Source organism: Loxodonta africana, chromosome 15 (assembly GCF_030014295.1).
Source record: "Loxodonta africana isolate mLoxAfr1 chromosome 15, mLoxAfr1.hap2, whole genome shotgun sequence".
Taxonomy (NCBI): domain Eukaryota; kingdom Metazoa; phylum Chordata; class Mammalia; order Proboscidea; family Elephantidae; genus Loxodonta; species Loxodonta africana.
In genome coordinates, this window is record NC_087356.1 from 66,104,454 (window position 1) to 66,126,734 (window position 22,281).

Here is a 22,281-nt window from a genome sequence, read left to right on the forward strand (position 1 = left end):
GAGCACTTGAAATGTGCTAGCGTGACTGTGAAAGTATTTAATCTAATTTAATTTAGTTAAATTTTAAATAGCCCCTTGTGACTAGTGGCCATCGCACTGGAGAGCACAAAACAGTACTAGACAGTCATCTCCCTAAGAAAAGATACTACATTTAGTCTGCTCAACGTTATAACCTTTGCACCCAGTACAAGGCTTTGCAAATAATAGGAAATAAATACCTTTAGTGGACAAATGAATGAATGATTTTATGAGTATTTAGTCATAGCATAAATTCTGTTTTATTTATTTTTCGTAATAGGTTACCACGTATCTCAGCTTACCATCCACAATTTTTATTTATAACTTGTCTTTGCATAATTATTGATAGTGCCTTCATGCTCAAAAGTTGATTAACCTCTCTGTCCTTCAGTTTCCTCATTCATAAAAGAGAGTAAAGCATATTGATAAGCATGGGAGGACTAAAGCAGTAGAGTGCTTCAAACGTTGGATGTACAAAACCAAAATAACCAAACCCACTGCTGCCCAGTGGATTCCGACTGCAAGGTTTCCATGGCCCTAAATCTTTAAGGAAGCAGGCTGTCACCTTTTTCTCCCTTGGAGCCACTGGTGGTTTAGAACCACTGGCGTTTCGGTTCATAGTAGATTGTTTTAACCACTGCTCCACAAAGGTAAGTGTTATGTGACTGTTTACAAAATATATGTTAAGCTCAGTTAAAGATAAATTTGTTTAAAAATATAGTTTGTATTTCTAAGTGTATATTTTAACACACAAAGCCCTGGTGGGGTGCTGGTTAATAGCTCGGCAGCTAACCAAAAGGTTGGCAGTTCGAATCCATCGGCAGCTCCTTGGAAACCCTACAGGGCAGTTCTGCTCTATCCTATAGGGTTGTTATGAGTCGGTATTGACTTGATAATGATGGGTTTTTGGTATTGTAACACACTACATGATGCTTTGCCCGTGTATTAAATGAATAAATGATTGAACCCTTAAAAATGTAGCATACTAAACGTAATCATTTATGAGCAAACGAAAGTTCATCTTACTACCTGGGTAAGTATAGGCAAATTATGTTTCTGTGGTTCAGCTCCATTATTTTTTAAATGGGCATACTATATTAAGTCATATGAAATTGCCACTTGATTCAATCTAATATCTTCCACAATGGGCTGTGTGAGGATTAAATGTGTTAATAAATGTAACAAGTTTAGAATTGTGTATGGTGCATAATAAGTGTTTAAGAAAAATAGCCTTCAAAACCACAAAGAGAACACTAAAAATACAATGAACTACTTCTCTAAAGCTTAAATAGAAAAAGATTAAAACATGGCTTCAAATATTTCAGAAATTATATTCATGTTGGAAGCTGTTCTCATAAGGACCTCCTAGAACAATGTCTGCCAGCACTTGATTTCTAGTCAATAATCTAATGACTGTCTACTGTTTAACACTGAGAGAGAATATTATACACAAGAGAGCTAATGTGAACATCATACAAACTGATAAAAGGAAATTTTAATTGCTCCTTTTTCCCCAATAGCTAATCCCTGGTGAACAGAAACATTGAGGGAACTTCTATCTATATGTTTTTGATGAGACATGTTGTATATCCAAACCCTGGATAAAACGTGCCACTTGTGTGTGTCTCAGGTAGCACTTTGAGGAGTTACACTAGGGAATCACAACTTGGATTCATAATATTTACATGAGCAACTCAGAAACTGAGATCTGCATTCTGATCTCTCAGTAAAAGAGAAACAAGGAGTCTCTGTTTTGAACTGCCACCACCACCATTACTAAGTGCTTATTGTATTTCCTTTAGGGGCACTTAGTCTAAAGCATACAGAGCAGCCTGGCTAAGCATTCCACGCAGAGAAACAGTGAGTTTCTGAATCCCATCTGTTCTAGAACGTTTTAATCTTCATGAAGCCTTAGCCTTCTTAAAAAAAAAAAAAAAAAAATTGTTTCTTTTTAGGGATTTCCTAAAGCTACCTGTCAAATGGCTACCCATTTTTCCATGTAATGCATTTGAAGACAGAAAATTATCTTTTTTCATATTTTAACCTATCCTACTTTCAGACACATTTATCATTAGAAATGTTTTGATGTTGAGACATTAGACATAGCTCTGCCACCTGAGGTAACATACAATAAGTCCAATCTCTTGACTGTATTATTAATCATGTAGATATTTGTTGTAAATTATCTTGATCCAAATCTTCAATTTTTCTGGATAATTATGATTTGTAAATGGCCCTCCTAAAATACAGCACCTAGAACTAAGCACAGTTCACCAGATGCAATTGATCTTGTGTGGCTATCACGTCCCTTGCTGTGAATATTATGATCCTTTTAAGGAATCCTTTGGGATTAATTGCATTTTCAGATGATTTTCTCTTGATGAAAACCCTGGTGTCATAGTGGTTAAGTGCTATGGCTGCTAACTAAAGGGGCGGCAGTTCAAATCCACCAGGCACTCCTTGGAAACCCTATGGGACAGTTCTACTCTGTCCTATAGGGTCGTTATGAGACCAAACTGACTCTACGACAATGGGTTTGGTTTTTTTGGTTTTTCTCTTGATGCAGATTGTTCATGCAAAACATGAAGATGTTAGTTCAATGGTTCTCAATTTTGAACATTGTGCAAGAGGGGCTTACTCCTACTTACCTTTCTATATTCAGGTTTCTCTTAGAAGTCATCAATGACCTAGGGGTAAAAGAGGGTAACACGTGTACAAGGGCAATCTCTAATTTGTACCTCCACCCCATTTTCAAGAATAGACATTGATAGCCATGACCTGTTAGCAGAAATGTCTCCCCCCCCACACCCCCCCCATCAGATTGCTTCAGTCAGGTGCCTTTCGCATACGCTGTGCCTCTTAATGTCATTCTGAGCCTTGTCTGCCACGTGGAAGCAAGTGCTTCTCGCTGTCCCTCCTGCTATGTCTCTGCAGTGACCACCCCCGCCCCCAATTCTGAGTTAGTACCATATTCACTGTTTTCCTATAGGGCGTGTGAGGTCAAAACATTGATTACAGTTTCTAGTCTGCCCTTCTCTCTTTTGAGACTGTAAGATTCTGAATAACAGGGAATTCTACCATATTCATCTCTCTTCTAAGTACCCTAATTTCTGGCTCATGCTAGGTGTCCAGATATCCATGAAATCAATAAATTTATGTTACACAGAAAATTTTATGTTTGTCACTGTTAAGTTTATTCTTTTAAATCTCAGTCCATTTGCACAGCCTAAGAATATCTTTTTGAATCATTATCATCATATAAGCATTCGTTACTATTTTCTATGTTGTTATCTATGAATTTTGTAATAATTTTTTTCTATGCCTTCATTCAATTATTCAAAAAATGATTTCTCAAGACAAAACTATGTATAAAGTCTTATGGAATGGTAAGGATTATATAATTCTTTTATTCTACCAATCCAGTAAAACTCAAGACGAAAATGGTTGACGTACCTTAGCAATCTTATGCTGGCTTTGAATCGTCGCTGCTTCCTTTATGAGAGCTCACAATATATTTTTTCTTGAACTGTTTTGCTCAGGAGTCATTGATTTCTAAGGTGAGTCAGTTAACGTAGGCTAAGACCACTGATACAGGACAGGTAATTTTGTGAATCCTCCACAAACAGCAGTTACAGGAGATTCAAACAGACAGGAATTAAACAGCATGTGTCAGAGTCATATTTCAAGGGCGGGAGTGCTGGTCACATATACTGCATTTTTACTCAAATAATGTGTCTCTTCTAGGTTTGTTTGCAAACCACTCCCTTTCCCTGTGAGCTGTTTTCAGAAGTGTGGTATGCCAGTTCTTTTTTAACATAATTCTGTAAAAAAAAAAAAATTAGCATAGCACACTTACTAAAATACCTTAGGTGTGGAGAGAGGGAATGGGTGGCAAACAACTGTAGAAGACGCATGTTATTTATGTAAAAATATAGCAGTGGATCACAGCCCTACATCTGCAATCAGAGTTACAAAGGCTGTACGATAGATACTGGGGCTTCTCTGATGTGGGCTATTATTAATGGATCAGCCTTGTGAGGCAAAGAATACAGGAAAATCAGTCAACTGGCCAATGTAAAGAGTCAGGGATATGGGAGGATACAGCAACTCAGATCCTTTAAAAGAGATCAAATAAAGGGACTGATTTAAAACTGTAACGGAGATTTCATGAAAAGTAACTAACTGGTAAATCACAATTTCTGGGGTTACGAAAGCAACAGCAGTTTTGGCTTCATCATGACTGGACAGGTTTGTACTCTAAATCCATTGTCCTCAATTTGGTTCTGATTTGTGGTGACCCCCTATGTTACACAATAGAACTGAGGTGCATACAGTTTTGGGCTATAATTGTTATGGACACAAATTGCCAAGCATTTCTTTCATGGCACTTCTTGTTGGGTTCAACCACCAACCTTTCAGCTGGTAACCAAGTGCAAACCGCTTGTGCTCTAAACATCTTTAAATTCCTCATAATAAAGTATGGAACTGACCCAGAGCTGGGGGACGTTGCCATCTACCAATGTCAAGCTATCTGGAGTCAGAGGAAAGCCTATGTCAGTTAACACATTACTGGGTACCTCACTTAAATCTGCCTGGAAGTGGCAGTCCAAACCTATCAGCTGCTGAATGGAGAAAGATGTGGCAGTCTGCTTCTGGAAAGATTTATAGCCTTAGAAACCCTATGGAGCAGTTCTACCCTGTCCTAAAGCGTCACTGTGAGTTGGAATTCACTCAGTGAAAATGGGTTTGATTTGGTTTGAAGCAATAATTTTATTTTTATATTTGTTCATTAGTTTTCTGTGATAAACGACATAGGAGGAAATCTTAAATAGGATATATGCCTACCGTTATATATGCCCACTCTAGAAGCTGGGTCCTTGTCTGGGATGCTCAGACTTGCCAAGTATCTGGTCACTGGTCTTTGAGAAAGAGAATGTAACTTTATTGCAGCGCCCAGAGCAAGGAACAGGAAGGAAGTTCATGAGATCTATCTACCTGAGCTATGGAGAGGCAGGGCTTATACGTGATTTGGGCAGCCAGATGGAAGCCACACGAGCATACTGAGAAGGGAAAATTCTAGAAGGCAGTCAGGAAACAGGAGGTGATGTGGTTCATTTGAATCTCTTGCTTTGGAATAGGGTTCAGATGATGATTTTCCTTCTGATTGGTTCCCCCTGTTGCTTCTTCCTCTCTTGATGCCAATTAGTGGTCACAGCTGGCCTTTCTGCGCATGCAGGACGGGCCAAATCTGTCTTGAGCTAGTTTAAAGATAATGAAATTTTACTGCCATTCATAGGGTCAGGTTACAATACCACATATATGTAATTTATTAATAATTCATGATTAAGAAACCAAAACCAACTTGTTGCCATTGAGTGGATTCTGGCTCACAGTGTCCCTATAGGACAGGGTACAACTGCCCCATAGGGTTTCCAAGCCTGGTGGACTTGAACTGCTTATCTTTTGGTTAGCAGCTGAATTTTCAACCACTGTGCCACCAGAGATCCCAATTCATGATTAGCAAGACCTATATTTTTCTTGCTAATGTGTTAGAGAGAAAAAAACATTACAATTGTAAAAAATAGTCACAGTTTTTGAGAACTATAGCTTAATTTTTTTGACAGGGGAATACTTCATTGTTTGGAGAAGAACTTAAGGGTATGTCTGAAATAAATAAAGAGGTATATACCAGGTGTAACCTAGATGGGAAAGGCTTAGAGGAGGGTGGAGAACTATCAGTATGGAGTTACTATTTTGTTGTTGCTGTGGTGATGGTGGTGGTTTTTATTACTTTTATAGCAGCTTTGACATATAATTTCACACAACAAACTTATCCCTTTTAAAGTGTACAATTCAGTGTTTTTAAGTATGTCCATAGAGTTGTACAACCCTCACAACTACCTAATTTTAGAGCATTTTCATCATCTACTTCATAACAATCCCCATACTCATTGGAGTCATTCTTCACTCTCCTCTTGCTCTACCACCTGGCAGACACTAAGTTATTTTCTGTCTCCATACATCTGTATATTTTGAACTTTTCACATGAATGGAATCATACAATAGGTGGCCTTTTGTGAACAGCTTCTTTCATTTAACATAATGTTTTCAAATTTCATTTATGATGTGTCAGATCTTAGTACTTCGTTTCTTCTTATTGCAGAATTACTTTCCCTTTTATGGATAAACCACATGTTGTTTATTCATTTATCACTTGGTGGACATTTGGGCTTTTATGAATAATTCTTCTCCGAACATTCACGCAGAAGCTTTTGTGTGTACCTATGTTTTCAATTCTTTTCGTCATGTACCCAAGAGTGTAATTGCTGGCTAACTCTGTATTTAGCATTCAATGAACTGCCTAAGCAGTTATAACATTTTACAATCCCTCCAGCAATGTATGAAGCTTCTGATTTCTCCACATCTTTGGAAAACTTTTTATTGCTTTTCTTTGTAATTATAGTTATCCTAGTGGGTGAGAAGTGGTGTCTCGTTCTGGCTTTGATTTCCAATCTTGTATTAGCTAATAATGTTGAGCATTTTCTAATGCGTTTATAGGCCATTTGTATATCTTTTTTTAGAGAAATGTATATTTAAGTTCTTTGCTGGTATTTTTATTGAGGGTTTGTCTGTCTGTTGTTCAGTTGAAAGAATTCTTAACATATTCTAGATGTTGTTGTGCTTAGGTACCATCTAGTCTTCGGTCATTAGTGTTCAATCTGTCAAACCTACTCTTGAGATGGTCTCTAAATTCACATGGAATACTCTTAAGGTTGTATTTTGGCTCTTGGGAACTTGTTTTAATTTTCTTCAGCTTCGATTTGAACTTGCACATGAGCAATTGATTCTCTGTTCTGTAGTCAGCCCCTGCCTTTGTTGACTGATGATACCGAGTTTCTCCATTGTCTCTTTTCACGGAAATAGTCTATTTGATTCCTGTTCACTCTATGTGGCAAGGTCTATTCATTTAGCTGCCATTTATGTTGTTGTAATAAGGCATTTCCAATGAATAAGTTGTTGGTCTTGCAAAATTGTATCATGTGATCTCCCACATCGTTTCTAATACCAAGGTCATGTTTTGCAACTACTGACCGTTCATCTTTATTTCCAACTTTTGCATTCCAATCACCAGTAATTATCAATGCATCTTGATTGCATGTTTGATCATTTTCAGATTGCAGGAGTTGGTAAAAATCTTCATTTTTTTAAATCTTTGGCCTTATGGTTGATGCTTAAATTTGAATAATAATGTATTAACTTGTCTGTCTTGTAGGCATATGGATATTATCTTATCACTGACATGGTTGTATTTCAGGAGAGCTCTTGAAATGTTCTTTTTGAAGATGAATGTGACTCCAATCCTCTTCAATTTGTCATTCCTCGATAATAGACCATGTGGTTGTTCAGTTCAAAATGGCTAATACCAGAAATCTAATGACATACTGTTAAAAAGTAAAAATGTTACCTTGAGGACTAGGGTGCTCCTCACCCAAGCCATGGTCTTTTCATTTGCCTCATATGCGTGCAAAAGGTGGACAATGAATAACGAAGATGGAAAAGGAGCTGATGTATTTCAATTATGGCATTGCTGAAGAATATTGAATATATCATGGACTGCCAAAAAAATGAATAAATTTGTCTTGGAAGAAGTACAGCCAGAATGCTCTTTAGAAGACAAGATGGCAAGACTTCACCTCAGGTACGTTGGACATATTCTCAGGAAGGTCCAGCCCCTGGAGAAGGACATTTTGCTTGGTAAAATAGAGGGTCAGCAAAAAAGAGGAAGACCCTCAATGAGATGGAGTCACACAAGTGGCTGCAACAATGGGCTCAAACAAGCAATAATGATGAGGATGGTTCAGGTCCTGGCAGTGTTTTGTTCTTTTTTGCATATGGTTGCTAGGAGTCAGAACCGACTAGATGGCACCTAAAAACAACATTGTCAGCATATAGAAATTCAATTGAATTTTGTATGTTGATCTTTAAGCTGCAACTTTGCTGTACTTTTCAATTAAGTTTAATATGTTTTTTATGGATTTTCCATATATAAATTTTATAATATTGTAGTAGAGATGGTTTTACCTCCTCCTTTCCAATCTGGGCAAATTTAATTCATTTTCAGACTAATCACTCTGCCCTGAACCTCACGTGTAATATTGAACAGAAATGGCTAGAGTAGTCTCTTATTCTTGATACTCAAAGGAAAGCATCCAGTCTTTAAGCATTAAGTATTGTTATCTGTTTTTTTAATTTTTTTTACAAAAAAAAAAAAAGGAATATTTTTCAGCAGGGCATATACTCACCGTATTTCATCATAAACTAATTTCTTGCATCCAGCTGATCCTTGTTGTTGTTCTTAGGTGCTGTCGAGTCATTTCCGACTCATAGCGACCCTCTGTACCATAGAACGGAACACTGCCTGGGCTGCGCCATCCTTATACTCGTTATGCCTGAGCTCATTATTGCAGCCATGGTGTCAATCCGTCTCGCCGAAGATCTTCCTCTTTTCCACTGACTCTGTACTTTACCAAGCATGATGTCTTTCTCCATGGGCTGATCCCTCCTGACAACATGTCCAAAGTATGTAAGACCCAGCCTCACTATCCCTGCTTCTAAGGAGCATTCTGCTTGTACTTCATCCAAGACAGATTTTTTTGTTCTTTTGGCAGGCCATGGTACATTCAATATTCTTTGCCAACACCACAATTCAAAGGCATCAATTCTTCTTCGGTCTTCCTTATTCAGTGTCTAGCTTTCAAATGTATATGATGCAATTGAAAATACCATGGCTTGGGTCAGGTGCACCTTAGTCTTCAAGGTAACATCTTTGCTTTTCAACATTTTAAAGAGGTCCTTTGCAGCAGATTTGCCCAATGCAATGAGTCTTTTGATTTCTTGACTGCTGCTTCCATGGGTATTGACTGTGGATCCAAGTAAAATGAAATCCTTGACAATGTCAATCTTTTCTCTGTTTATCATGATGTGCCTTATTAGTCCAGTTGTGAGGATTTTTGTTTTCTTTACATTGAGGTGTAATCCATACTAAGGTTTTGATCTTCATTAGTAAGTGCTTCAAGTCCTATTCACTTTCAGCAAGAAAGGTTATGTCATCAGCATAATGCAGGTTGTTAATGAGTCTTCCTCCAATCCTGATGCCCCATCCTTCTTCATATACTCCAGCTTCTCGGATTATTAGCTCAGCATACAGACTGAATAGGTATGGTGAGAGGATACATCCCCGACACACACCTTTTGTGACTTTAAACCACTCAGTATCTGCTTGTTCTGTCTGAACAACTGCCTCTTTATCTATGTGGAACATTGTCTGATATAGTGCCAGAAGATGAGCCCCCCAGATTGGAAGGCACTCGAAAGGTGACTGGGGAAGAGCTGCCTTCTCAATGTAGAGTTGACCTTAATGACATGGATGGAGTAAAGCTTTCAGGACTTTCATTTGCTGACATGGCATGACTCAAAATGAGAAGAAGGAGCTGCAAACAGCCATTAACACTTGGAACCTAGAATGTACGAAGTATCAATCTACGAAAATGAAAAATCATCAAAGAAGAAATGGAAAGCATAAATATCAATATCCTAAGCATTAGTGAGGCCAAATGGTCTGGTATTGGACATCTTGAATTGAACATTCATGTAGCCTACTATGCCAGGAATGACAACTTGAAAAGTAATGCTGTTGCATTCTTTGTCAAAAAGAACATTTCAAGATCTACCCTGAAGTACAATGCTGTCAGCGATAGGGTAATATCCATACACCTACAAGGAAGACCAGTTATGCCACTATTATTCAAGTTTATGCACCAACCACTGAGGCCAAAGATGAAGAAACTGACGATTTTTATCAGCTTCTGCAGTCTGAAATTGATCGAATATGCAACCAGGATGCATTGATAATTACTGGTGATTGGAAAGCAAAAGATGGAAACAAGAAAAAAGGATCAGTAGTTGGAAAGTATGGCCTTGGTGATAGTAACAATGCTGGAAATCAAATGATAGAATTGTGAAAGTCTAATGACTTCTTCGTTGCAAATACCTTTTTTCACCAACATAAATGGCGACATGGACCTTGCCAGATGGAATATACAGGAATCGAATTGACTGCATCTGTGGAAAGTGACGATGGAAAAGCTCAATATCATCAGTCAAAACAAGGCCAGGGGCTCACTGTGGAACAGACCATCAATTGCTCATATGGAAGTTCAAGCTGAAACTGAAGAAAATCAGAGCAAGTTCATGAGAGCCAAAATATGACCTTGAGTATATCCCATCTGAATTTAGAGACCATCCCAAGAATAAATTTGACCCCTTAAACACTAATGACCAAAGACCAGATGACTTGTAGAATGACATCAAGAACATCATACGTGAAAAAAGCAAGAGGTGATTGAAAAGACAAAGATGGATGTCAGAGGAGACTCTGAAACTTGCTCTTGAACATCGAGCAACTTAAGAAAAAGAAAGAAATGATAAAGTAAAAGAACTGAAAAAATATTTCAAAGGGCCGCTCGAGAAGACAAAGTAAAGTATTATAATGACGTGCAAAGAGCAGATATAGAACTAAAAAGGAAGAACACGGTCCACATTTCTCAAGCTGAAAGAACTGAAGAAAAAATTTAAGCCTCAAGTTACACAGTGAAGGATTCTGTAGGGGAAAATATTAAACAATGCAGGAAGCATCAAAAGATGGTGGAAGGAATATACAGAGTCATTATACCAAAAAGATTTAGTCGACGTTCAACCATTTCAAGAGGTAGCATATGATCAGGAACCGATGTTACTGAAGGAAGATGTCCAAGCTGCACTGAAGGCATTTGTGAAAAACAAAGCTCCAGGAATTGATGTAATATTATGAGCTGACCCTTAGAATCATTTACATTTGAGGAATCTTGGCAAATCTTAAAGTTAATTTTTAGTACTTTAATAAAAGGAAATTTTGGAGTTGTTATTTTTCCCCTCTAGGAAGAGTTGGTTCCCTAAATTTGAGAACTGGAAGAAGGATTTAGTGAGGAGTCACAAACTTGAATGCCTTTATGGATCAAACGGGTAACAGAAATTTACAAAGGGGTAGGACATAAAGATTAGTGATTTGAAAAATTCACATTTTGTAAAAGGCCCTAAATTCAAACATATTTCTCAAGCACTGTGTTAGCAAACAAAATATATCTACTGGACTACTTCTTCCCAAGTTCAGGGATTTGCAACTGTTGATGAAGGAAGATAGGAGAACATGACAGACGAACTCAGGCTGCTGGAGAGACAATGCCAGTAAGACATTCTTCAGGGCTGTGGCTTTCTACTACTCCATTTGCAGTTGTATTCTGCCTGTGGTATAATAACTCTGTATACTCAAACCTTTAATAAAAATGTATTCTATTCCCCAGTCATGTTTTAGAGGCATCTTAAAAAAAAAAAGTTTTAAAAAAAACAAAGGCTAGCATGAGCAGTCCTATCAGCTCCAGGAAATAGTGAGTGGCAAAAATGAGAAAGAACCAGTATAGAGTTGTTTTTGGAAGATGGGGGCCAGGTGACAGCAGAGAAGCAGGCTGTAGTGTGAAATGACTCAATAGAGCGTGTAAGAAAAGCACCCTTTCCTCAGTTTTAAGAATAATGGCCCAGGTAAGAAGGAGCATAGGAGCAAACTAATGCTAATATGTCTGATTTAACTTGAATCATTTCATATAAATATATATTTTAATGGCACCCAGGCTAGTACCTGCTCTCGAGACATGTAAGTTATGTTATTTATACTGGAAGTATCTAAAGATCATTTTGAAATTCATTTATGATACAATATACTAGTAAGTTAGTATAACTACTGTGTCTTTGGAGTCCCAGGGTAGAGCAAATGGTAAACCTACTCAGCTGCTAAACAGAAGAATTGAGGTTTAAGTCCATTCAGAGATGCAGAAAGGTTGGAAATTAAGTCTACCCACGTGCCTCAGAAGAAAGGACTGGTGATCTACTTCCCCCAAAAGAAGCCACTGAAAACCCTGTGGTGCACTGTTCTACTCTGACACGCACGGACTTGCCATAAATCAGGCTGGACTAGACAGTGACTTTTTTGTTTTGCTGGTATGAGTCAGGATCGACTGAACAGCAGTGGGTTTGGTTTTTCTTGTTTTATATTATACACACATTTTTTGTTTGAAATTTAAGCTCTGCTCCTCTCAAATATCTTAGGCAAGTATTCTTCCTAACTTTTAAACTTGTTTTTCCTTGATTTTGGAACTTCGAATTTCTCAGCTATCAACCGGTTGCCATCCATTCGATTCCAACTCATAGCACCCTATCGGACAGAGTAGAACTGCCCCATAGGATTTTCAAGGAGCAGCAGGTCCATTTGAACTGCTGACCTTTGGATAAGTAGCCACAGCTCTTAACCACCACACCACCAGGGCACCCTCTTAGGTATTAAAAAAAAAAAAAAAAAAAGTTTTTAAAATATTTTTGAAACAAATGGAATTCAGAAGTATCTAAAAATTAATTTATTAAGTTGTAAAAAAATGTGTTTTCAAGCAATTTAATTCAAGGCTTGCTTTGTGGGGAAAAAACTAGAAAAGACATTATTTTAACTTTAGATCATTTTTATATGCTAGATATTTAATATAAAACACAAGAACTCTAGTTGTACTACAGGATCTAGAGTAAAGAAAAAGAACACTATCTTTAATATTGCCTGGAATGTTTGTATGTTATGTTGTAACTGCACTCTCTCATGTATATGATTTGAAATGAAATTAACTTATTAATTTTCTTTTAAATGCTTATCTACTATACTTCATTGCCACTATTATAAGCATGGAACCCTGGTGGCACACTGTTTAAATGTTACGGCTATTAACCAAAGGTCAGCAGCTCAAATCTACCAGCTCCTCCTTGGAAACCTCTGGAGGCAGTTCTACTCTATCCTATAGGGTCACTATGAGTCAGAAGAAACTCAACTGCAATGGTTTTGTTTTTTTTAAATAATTTTTATTGAGCTTTAAGTGAAAGTTTACAAATCAAGTCAGTCTGTCACATATAAGCTTATATACACCTTACTACATACTCCCATTTACTCTTCCCCTAATGAGTCAGCCCACTCCCGCTTCCAGTCTCTTCTTTTGTGTCCATTTTGCCAGTCTCTAATCCTCTCTACCCTCCCATCTCCCCCCCAGACAGGAGATGCCAACACAGTCTCAAGTGTCCACCTGATACAAGTAGCTCACTCTTCATCAGTATCTCTCTCTAACCCATTGCCCAGTCCCTTCCATGTCTGATGAGTAGTCTTCCGGAATGGTTCCTGTCCTAGGCCAACAGAAGGTTTCGGGAACATGACTGCCGGGATTCTTCCAGTCTCAGTCAGACCATTAAGTCGGGTCTTTTTATGAGAATTTGGGGTCTTTATCCCACTGTTCTCCTGCTGCCTCAGGGGTCCTCTGTTGTGCTCCTGTCAGGGCAGTCATCGGTTGTGGCTGGGCACCAACTAGTTCTTCTGGTCTCAGGATGATGTAAGTCTCTAGTTCATGTGGCCCTTTCTGTCTCAGGCTCATAGTTATCGTGTGACCTTGGTATTCTTCATTCTCCTTTGATCCAGGTGGGTTGAGACCAATTGATGCATCTTAGATGGCCGCTTGTTAGCATTTAAGACCCCAGACGCCTCACTTCAAAGAGGGATACAGAATGTTTTCATAATACAATTCATTATGCCAATTGACTTAGAAGTCCCCTTAAGCCATAGTCCCCAATCCCCTGGCCTTGCTCCACTGACCTTTGAAGCATTCAGTTTATCCAGGAAACTTCTTTGCTTTTGGTCCAGTCCAGTTGAGCTGACCTTCCATGTATTGAGTATTGTCCTTCCCTTCACCTAAAGTAGTTCTTATCTACTAACTAATCAGTAAATAACCCTTTCTACCCTCCCTCCCTCCCCCATTTTGTAACCACAAAAGAATGTGTTCTTCTCAGTTTATACTATTTCTCAAGAACTTATAATAGTGGTATTATTCATTATTTGTCCTTTTGCATCTGACTAGTTTCACTCTGCATAATGCCTTCCAGTTTTCTCCACGTTATGAAATGTTTCACAGATTCGTCACTGTTCTTTATCGATGTGTAATATTCCATTGTGTGAATATACCATAATTTATTTAACCATTTATCTGTTGATGAACACCTTGGTTGCTTCCAGCTTTTTGCTATTGTAAACAGAGCTGCAATAAACTTGGGTATGCACATATATGTTTGTGTAAAGGCTCTTATTTCTCTAGGGTATGTTCCGAGGATTGGGATTTCTGGGTTGTACGGTAGTTCTATTTCTAAGTTTTCAAGAAAATGCCAGAGAGATTTCCAAAGTGGTTGTACCATTTTACATTCCCACCAGCAGTGTATGAGTTCCAATCTCCCCACAGCCTCTCCAACAGTTATTATTTTGTGTTTTTTGGATTAATGCCAGCCTTGTTGGAGTGAGATGGAATCTCATCGTAGTTTTAATTTGCATTTCTCTAATGGCTAATGATCGAGAGCATTTTCTCATGTATCTGTTCTTTGCCCACTTCTTGACTGGGTTGTTTGTCTTTTTGTGGTTGAGTTTTAACAGAATCATACAGATTTTAGAGATCAGGCACTGGTCAGAGATGTCATAGCTGAAAATTTTTTCCCGATTTGTAGGTGGTCTTTTTACTGTTTTGGTGAAGCCTTTAAGATGAGCATAGGTGTTTGATTTTTAGGAGCTCCCACTTATCTGGTTTCTCTTCGTCATTTTTGGTAATGTTTTGTATTCTGTTTATGCCTTGTATTAGGGCTCCTAACGTCCCTATTTTTTCTTCCATGATCTTTATTGTTTTGGTCTTTATGTTTAGGTCTTTGATCCACTTGGAGTTAGTTTTTGTGCATGGTGTGAGGTATGGGTCCTGTTTCATTTTTTTGCAAATGGATATCCAGTTATGCCAGCACCATTTGTTAAAAAGGCTATCTTTTCCCCAATTAACTGACACTGGGCCTTTGTCAAATATCAGCTGCTCATATGCAGATGGATTTATATCTGGGTTCTCAATTCTGTTCCATTGGTCTATGTGCCTTTGTTGTACCAGTACCGGGCTGTTTTTTTTACTACTGTGGCGGTATAATAGGTTCTAAAATCAGGTAAAGTGAGGCCTCCCACTTTCTTCTTCTTTTTCAGTAATGCTTTACTTATCCAGGGCTTCTTTCCCTTCCATATGAAGTTGGTGATTTGTTTCTCCATCACTTTAAAAAATGTCATTGGAATTTGGATCAGAAGTGCATTGTACGTATAGATGGCTTTTGGTAGAACAGACATTTTTACTGTGTTAAGTCTTTCTATCCAAAAGCAAGGTATGTTTTTCCACTTATGTACGTCCCTTTTAGTTTCTTGCACTAGTACGTCGTAGTTTTCTATGTGTAGGTCTTTTACATCTTTGGTAAGATTTATTCCTAAGTATTTTATCTTCTTGGGGGCTACTGTGAATGGTATTGATTAGGTGATTTCTTCTTCGATGTTCTTTTTGTTGATGTAGAGGAATCCAAGAGATTTTTGTATGTTTATCTTGTAACCTGAGACTCTGCCGAACTCTTCTATTAGTTTCAGTAGTTTTCGGGGGGATTCCTTAGGGTTTTCTGTGTATAAGATCATGTCATCTGCAAATAGAGAATTTTACTTCTTTCTTGCCAATCCGGATGCCCTTTATTTCTTTGTCTAGCCTAATTGCTCTTGCTAGGACCTCTAGCACAATGTTGAATAAGAGCGGTGATAAAGGGCATCCTTGTCTGGTTCTCGTTGTCAAGGGAAATGCTTTCAGGCTCTCTCCATTTAGAATGATGTTGTCTGCTGGCTTTGTATACACGCCCTTTATTATGTTGAGGAATTTTCCTTCAATTCCTATTTTGCTGAGAGTTTTTATCATAAATGTGTGTTGGACTTTGTCAAATGCCTTTTCTGCATCAATTGATAAGATCATGTGGTTTTTGTCTTTTGTTTTATTTATATGGTGGGTTACATTAATGGTTTTTCTAATATTAAACCAACCTTGCATAAAAGAAAATACCTGGTGTAAATCCCACTTGGTCGTGGTGGATTATTTTTTGGATATGTTGTTGAATTCTATTGGCTAGAATTTTGTTGAGGATTTTTGCATCTATGTTCATGAGGGATATAGGTCTGTAATTTTCTTTTTTTTTGTGGTGTCTTTACCTGGTTTTGGTATCAGGGTATGGTGGCTTTATAGAATGATTTAGGAAGTATTCCTTCCTTTTCTATGCTTTGAAATACCTTTAGTAGTAGTGGTGTTAACTCTTCTCTGAACTTTGGTAGAACTCTGCAGTGAAGCAATCCAGGCCAGGGCTTTTTTTTGTTGGGAGTTTTTGGATTACCTTTTCATTCTCTTTTTTTGTTATGGGTCTATTTAGTTGTTCTACTTACGATTGTGTTAGTTTAGGTAGGTAGTGTTTTTCTAGGAATTGATCCATTTCTTCTAGGTTTGCAAATTTGTTAGAGTACAACTTTTCATAATAATCTGATATGATTGTTTTAATTTCATTTCGGTCCGTTGTGATATGGCCCATCTTGGTTCTTATTCGGGTTATTTGTTTCCTTTCCTGTATTTCTTTAGTCAGTCTTGCCAATGGTTTATCAATTTTGTTAATTTTTTTCAGAGAACCAGCTTTTGGCTTTGTTAATTTTTTCAATTGTTCTTCTATTCTCTATTTCATTTAGTTAAGCTCTAATTTTTATTATTTGTTTTCTTCTGGTGTATGATGGATTCTTTTGTTGCTCACTTTGTATTTGTTCAAGTTGTAGGGACAGTTCTCTGATTTTGTCTCTTTCCCCTTTATGTATGTGTGCATTTATCTATATAAATTGGCCTCTGAGCACTGCTTTTACGGTGTCCCAGAGGTTTTGATAGGAAGTGTTTTCATTCTCGTTGCATTCTATGAATTTCTTTATTCCCTCCTTAATGTCTTCTATAACTCAGTCTTTTTTTAGCAGGGTGTTTTTCTGTTTCCAAGTATTTGATTTCTCTTCCCTGATTTTTCTGTTATTGATTTCCACTTTTATGGCCTTGTGGTCTGAGAAGATGCTTTGTAATATTTCAATGTTTTGGATTCTGCAAAGGTTTGTTTTATGACCTAATATGTGGTCTATTCTAGAGAATGTTCCATGTGCACTAGAAAAAACAGTATATTTTGCAGCTGTTGGATGGAGTGTTCTGTATAGGTCTACGAGGTCAAGTTGGTTGATTGTAGCAATTAGGTCTTCCGTTTCTCTACTGAGCTTCTTACTGGAAGTCCGGTCTTTCTCCGAAAGTGGTGTGTTGAAGTCTCCTACTATAATTGTGGAGGTGTCTATCTCACTTTTCAGTTCAAGTTTGTTTTATGTATCTTGCAGCCCTGTCATTGGGTGCATAAATATTTATTATGGTTATATCTTCCTGATCAATTGTCCCTTTAATCATTATGTAGTATCCTTCTTTATTCTTTGTGGTGGATTTAACTTTGAAGCCTATTTTGTCAGAAATTAATATTGCTGCTCTGGCTCTTTTTTGATTGTTGTTTGCTTCACATTTTTTTCCATCCTTTGAGTTTTAGTTTGTGTCTCTAAGTCTAAGGTGTGTCTCTTGTTGGCAGCATATAGACGGATCGTGTTTCTTTATCCAGTCTGAGATTCTCTGTCTCTTTATTGGTGCATTTAGTGCATTTATATTCAGTGTAATTATAGATAAGTATGTGTTTAGTGCTGTCAGTTTGATGCCGTTTTGTGTGTGTTGTTGACGATTTCATTTTTCCACTTACTTTTTTGTGCTGAGACGTTTTTCTTTGTAAATTGTGTGTTCCTCATTTTCATAGTAGTCGAATTTATGTTTGTTGAGTCATTATGTATTTCTCAGTTTTTAGCTTGAGTTATGGAATTGTTAGACTTCTTTGTGGTTACCTTAATATTTACTCCTATTTTTCTAAGTAAAAACCTAACTCGTATTGTCCTGTATCGCCTTGTTTTCCTCTCCATATGGCAGTTCTGTGCCTCCTGTATTTAGTCCCTCTTTTTGATTATTGTGATCTTTTACATAATGAGTTCAATGATTCCCTGTTTTGAGCATTTTTTTCTTTTTAAAATCAATCTTAATTTGTTTTTGTGATTTCCCTGTTTGTGTTGATATCAGGATGTTTTGTTCTGTGACCTTGTGTTGTGTTATTCTCTGATGTTATTGATTTTCTGACCAATTTCCTTTAGTATTTCTTATTGCTTTGGTTTGGTTTTTGAAAATTCTCTAAGCTTGTATTTATCTGTAAATGTCTTAATTATGCTTTCATATTTTAGAGAGTTTTGCTGGATAAATGATCCTTGGGTGGCAGTTTTTCTCCTTCAGTGCTCTATATGTGTTATCCCGTTACCTTCTTGACTGCATGGTTTCTGCTGAGTAGTCTGAACTTATTGATTCTCCTTTGTAGGAGACCTTTCTTTTATCCCTGGCTGCTTTTAAAATTTTCTCTTTATCTTTGGTTTTGGCAAGTTTGATGATAATATGTCTTGGTGATTTTCTTTTTGGATCAATCTTATATGGAGTTCGATGAGCATGTTGGATAGATATCCTTTCATCTTTCATGATGTCAGGGAAATTTTCTGCCAACAGATCTTCAACTATTCTCTCTCTATGTTCTGTTATCCCTCCTGGTTCTGGAACTCCAATCACATGCAAGTTATTCTTCTTGATAGAGTCCCACATGATTCTTATGGTTTCTTCATTTTTTTTTTAATTCTTTTATCTGGTTTTTCTTCAACTATATTGGTGTCAATTCCCTTATCCTCCACCTCCCCCACTCGCCATTCCAATTGCTCGATTCTGCTCCTCTGACTTCCTAATGAGTTGTCCAATTCTGTAATTTTACTGTTAACCTTTTGGATTTCTGAATGCTGTCTCTCTATGGATTCTTGCAGCTTATTAATTTTTCCACTATGTTCTTGAATAATCTTTTTGAGTTATTCAACTGCTTTATCAGTGTGTTCCTTGGCTTTTTCTGTAGATTGCCTTATTTCATTCTGGAGGGCATCCCTGATGTCTTGAAGCATATTGTAAATTAGTTTTTTATATTCTGGATCTGGCAATTTCAGGATCATATCTTCATTTGGGAAAGATTTTGATTCTTTAATTTGGGGAGTTGTAGAAGCAATCATGATCTGCTTCTTTATGTGGTTTGATATCGACTGCTGTCTCTGAGCCATCTATAAGATATTCTAATGATTTGTCTTATATTTGCTCACTGAGTCTTATCTTGTTTTGTTTTCTTTCAGGATATGTAGATGGGCTACTAGATTGCGCTGTCTTGATTGTTGTAGCCCTTGAATCACTTATGTGCTATTACCAGCTGGTTTGGACTGGTACCAGAAATATAAGCCAAAGTGTCCATTCATTATTCTTGAGTAGAATCTGATTTTGGGTCACCAAGTGTGTGGGGTGGACTGTCACCCATTCGCTTAGAGGAGTAGTGGTGATAGTTGTGCATCAGATTCTAGGAGCAGCAGGTCACATTCCAGGGTGGGCAGGATGCTGACAGGCTTCCCCCAAGTGCCAGTGAGTTAGGTGTGTCACTTTTCCTAAAGCATTTTGGTGGGTGGGCCCTGTAACTGTACCTTAGGCACCCAATGCATGTACCTCTACAGATTGGTAGGTGTCACTATCCTCAGACACCTATGGCAGAAGGTTACGTGGTTTGGGTGGAGCTTCAGCCCTCAGTTCCCCATTGTGGGTCAGTGAGGGCTCTGTTGAATATGCAGAGATATCAGACCTGGGAAACATGTCTTTCCAGTAATCTGCTAAAACAATTACAGTCAGATCAGTATCAGAATTGCCTTTGCATTATAAAAGCCACCTTGTTCCCTGTAGGGATGAAAGCCCAAGACTGTGGATCTCATATGCTTGGCTGGAGCTGGCTCTGTATTTTTTTGTCCAATTTTGGGACATCAGGGAAGGGTATTTGGTCCCTGGGTTTTTTGTAGCTGCTTCTATCAAAAAAAAAATTTTTTTTTTTTCTATCAGGCCAGGAGAATGGCTTAGGAAAAGACAAAACAAACAAACAAAACTTCACTGTGTGGCCTAGGAAATTCCAGTGTTAATGAAGCTGCCTGGGAAGGGGAGGAGAGGGATCAGGCAGATAGGAGAGAGTAGTACCCAGGAATATAGACAAAGTTACTCATCTTGTTTGTGAGGACTGTTTTATCTGAGATTCCCAAGGGGCCTATAGCCTGTGTGCATTGGCTGGGTGGAGATTGCCCCCGAGGGTCAGGCCCCTGTTCTGTGCATGTGCTGTCTCAGAAGCAGTGGTCAGTTCCTCCACTCCCAGTCCAAAGCCCAGAGCCAAGGTTCCCCAGCTGGGACGCCACATTCCAGGCTCCAAAACCAGTCACTGCCTTCCGGTGACTTCTCTTCCTGTCAGCTGTGTTGCTGCGCTGCCTGCGTGCACTGGCTGGGCTTCCCCCCGAGTTCACTTTTGGGGGCTAGGGCTGCATCTCGTGTTTGTACCATCTCAGGATGCCATGCTCAGCTTCACTGCGCCCCGTCCAAAGCCTGGTGCCAAGGTTTTCTGACTGGGATGCTGGCTTCAGGCTCCGAAAACAGTCGCTGCTTCCCCGTGGTTGCTTGTTCTCTCATTAGCCACGTCAGTGTGCAGGCTGCTTGCGCTGGCTTGGTCTCTACGGAGGTCACCCCAGGGGGCTAGGGGTTAGGGCTGCATCCTGTGCCTGCCCCACCTCAGCAAGCCGCTATCAGCCCTGCCACTCAGCACCAGGGAACCACAAGGGCTCAAGGCTGTGGAACGGGTCGTGGGTTCCAGAAGTGGTTGCTGGTTCAGGGCACAGCTTTTCGTTCACCTGTCACTCAGGTCAACTCTTTAGATCTGTGTTTGATGGTTAGGGTTCATAGATTGTCATGTATGTGATCAATTCACTTGTTTTTCCGAGTCTTTGTTGCAAGAGGGATCCAAGGTAGCATCTACCTAGTCTGCCATCTTGGCCCCGCCCCCTTGTTTTTGTTTTTTATACTAAGCATACTTTTGACAATTTTTTAAGCTGAGGTAGCTTTCAGAATTTTGTAATCCTTAAAGCATTTTATGTTTTCTGCCCCCAAAATCTTATTGTCTGTTGTCAGATTTATTACACTGTTTAAGGTCTAAGGTATCTAAGGACAGCTTAAGAAGTATAAATAATAACATTTTCCTCATGTCAATGCCTTCATTGTACTAAGCAGAAGTTCTGCACTGATACAACTCCATAAAAGGCTAAAACTGTAGTATTTACCAATCCATAGGACATTTTAATGGAAGAATTACCATGATTTTTTTAGTGTTTTCAGAAGCACATCTAATAAGCTAAGCAACATTTTTCATGGTTGAAAATATCACTTTATTTTTCTAAACAAGTCAAATAATTGTGTACCTGAGAAGGTAAACAGTTTTTCCTAGTACTATTACTAAACTCTATAAAATCACTTTTAAAATCTTAATTTTGCAGTGTCCTGATGGTATTTAGAGACTAACAGGCCCTCGCTCTAGAAAGATTCCTTCACAATCATGGGTAAACTCTACTCCTATGGATAAGACGCTTCAACAACAAAAGAAAACTATTTTCCTATTAACAAACAAAAATTTTTCAAAATATAATTATTTAAAAATTTAGAGGACTTTAATTTTAACAATAACCCACAAAGTAGAAAGCATGCGAAAATTGTCAATACCAACGACTGGGATAGTAATAACCTTTGGCATTAGTATTTTACTTGAAACATCTTGGAACATGAAAGCAAAAGTCTCCACAGAAGGGGAAATTTTGGCTTTATATTTACTTGTTTTCAGGTATCACTTGCGCAGTGTAAGCACAGATATGTTCAGCAAACATTTTAGTGGCAGAATGACAGCTTGCTCTTATAATTGGAGAATTTCAGATGAAATTGACAATTTGGGAAAGATAATGGCTTTTTCATTTCTTTCAAGTTTCGAACTTAGTTACATCCCTTTATCCATCCAGTATTTATAGAGCAACCTGAGCATGGATAAATGACAGGTGCAGGGTGCAGCACTGTGGAATCTAATCTAGATGCTGATCTACATGGACTCACACTAAAGTGTTAATAATTGCTACCACAATTTTTTCCAGCTATGACATTCTTTGAATCTAGCATGCATTTTCCACATTGTTTTTAGCAGAACGGTATTTCTGGAAGACATCAGTATTAGTTCAAGTCTTTTATTATAACTTTTATT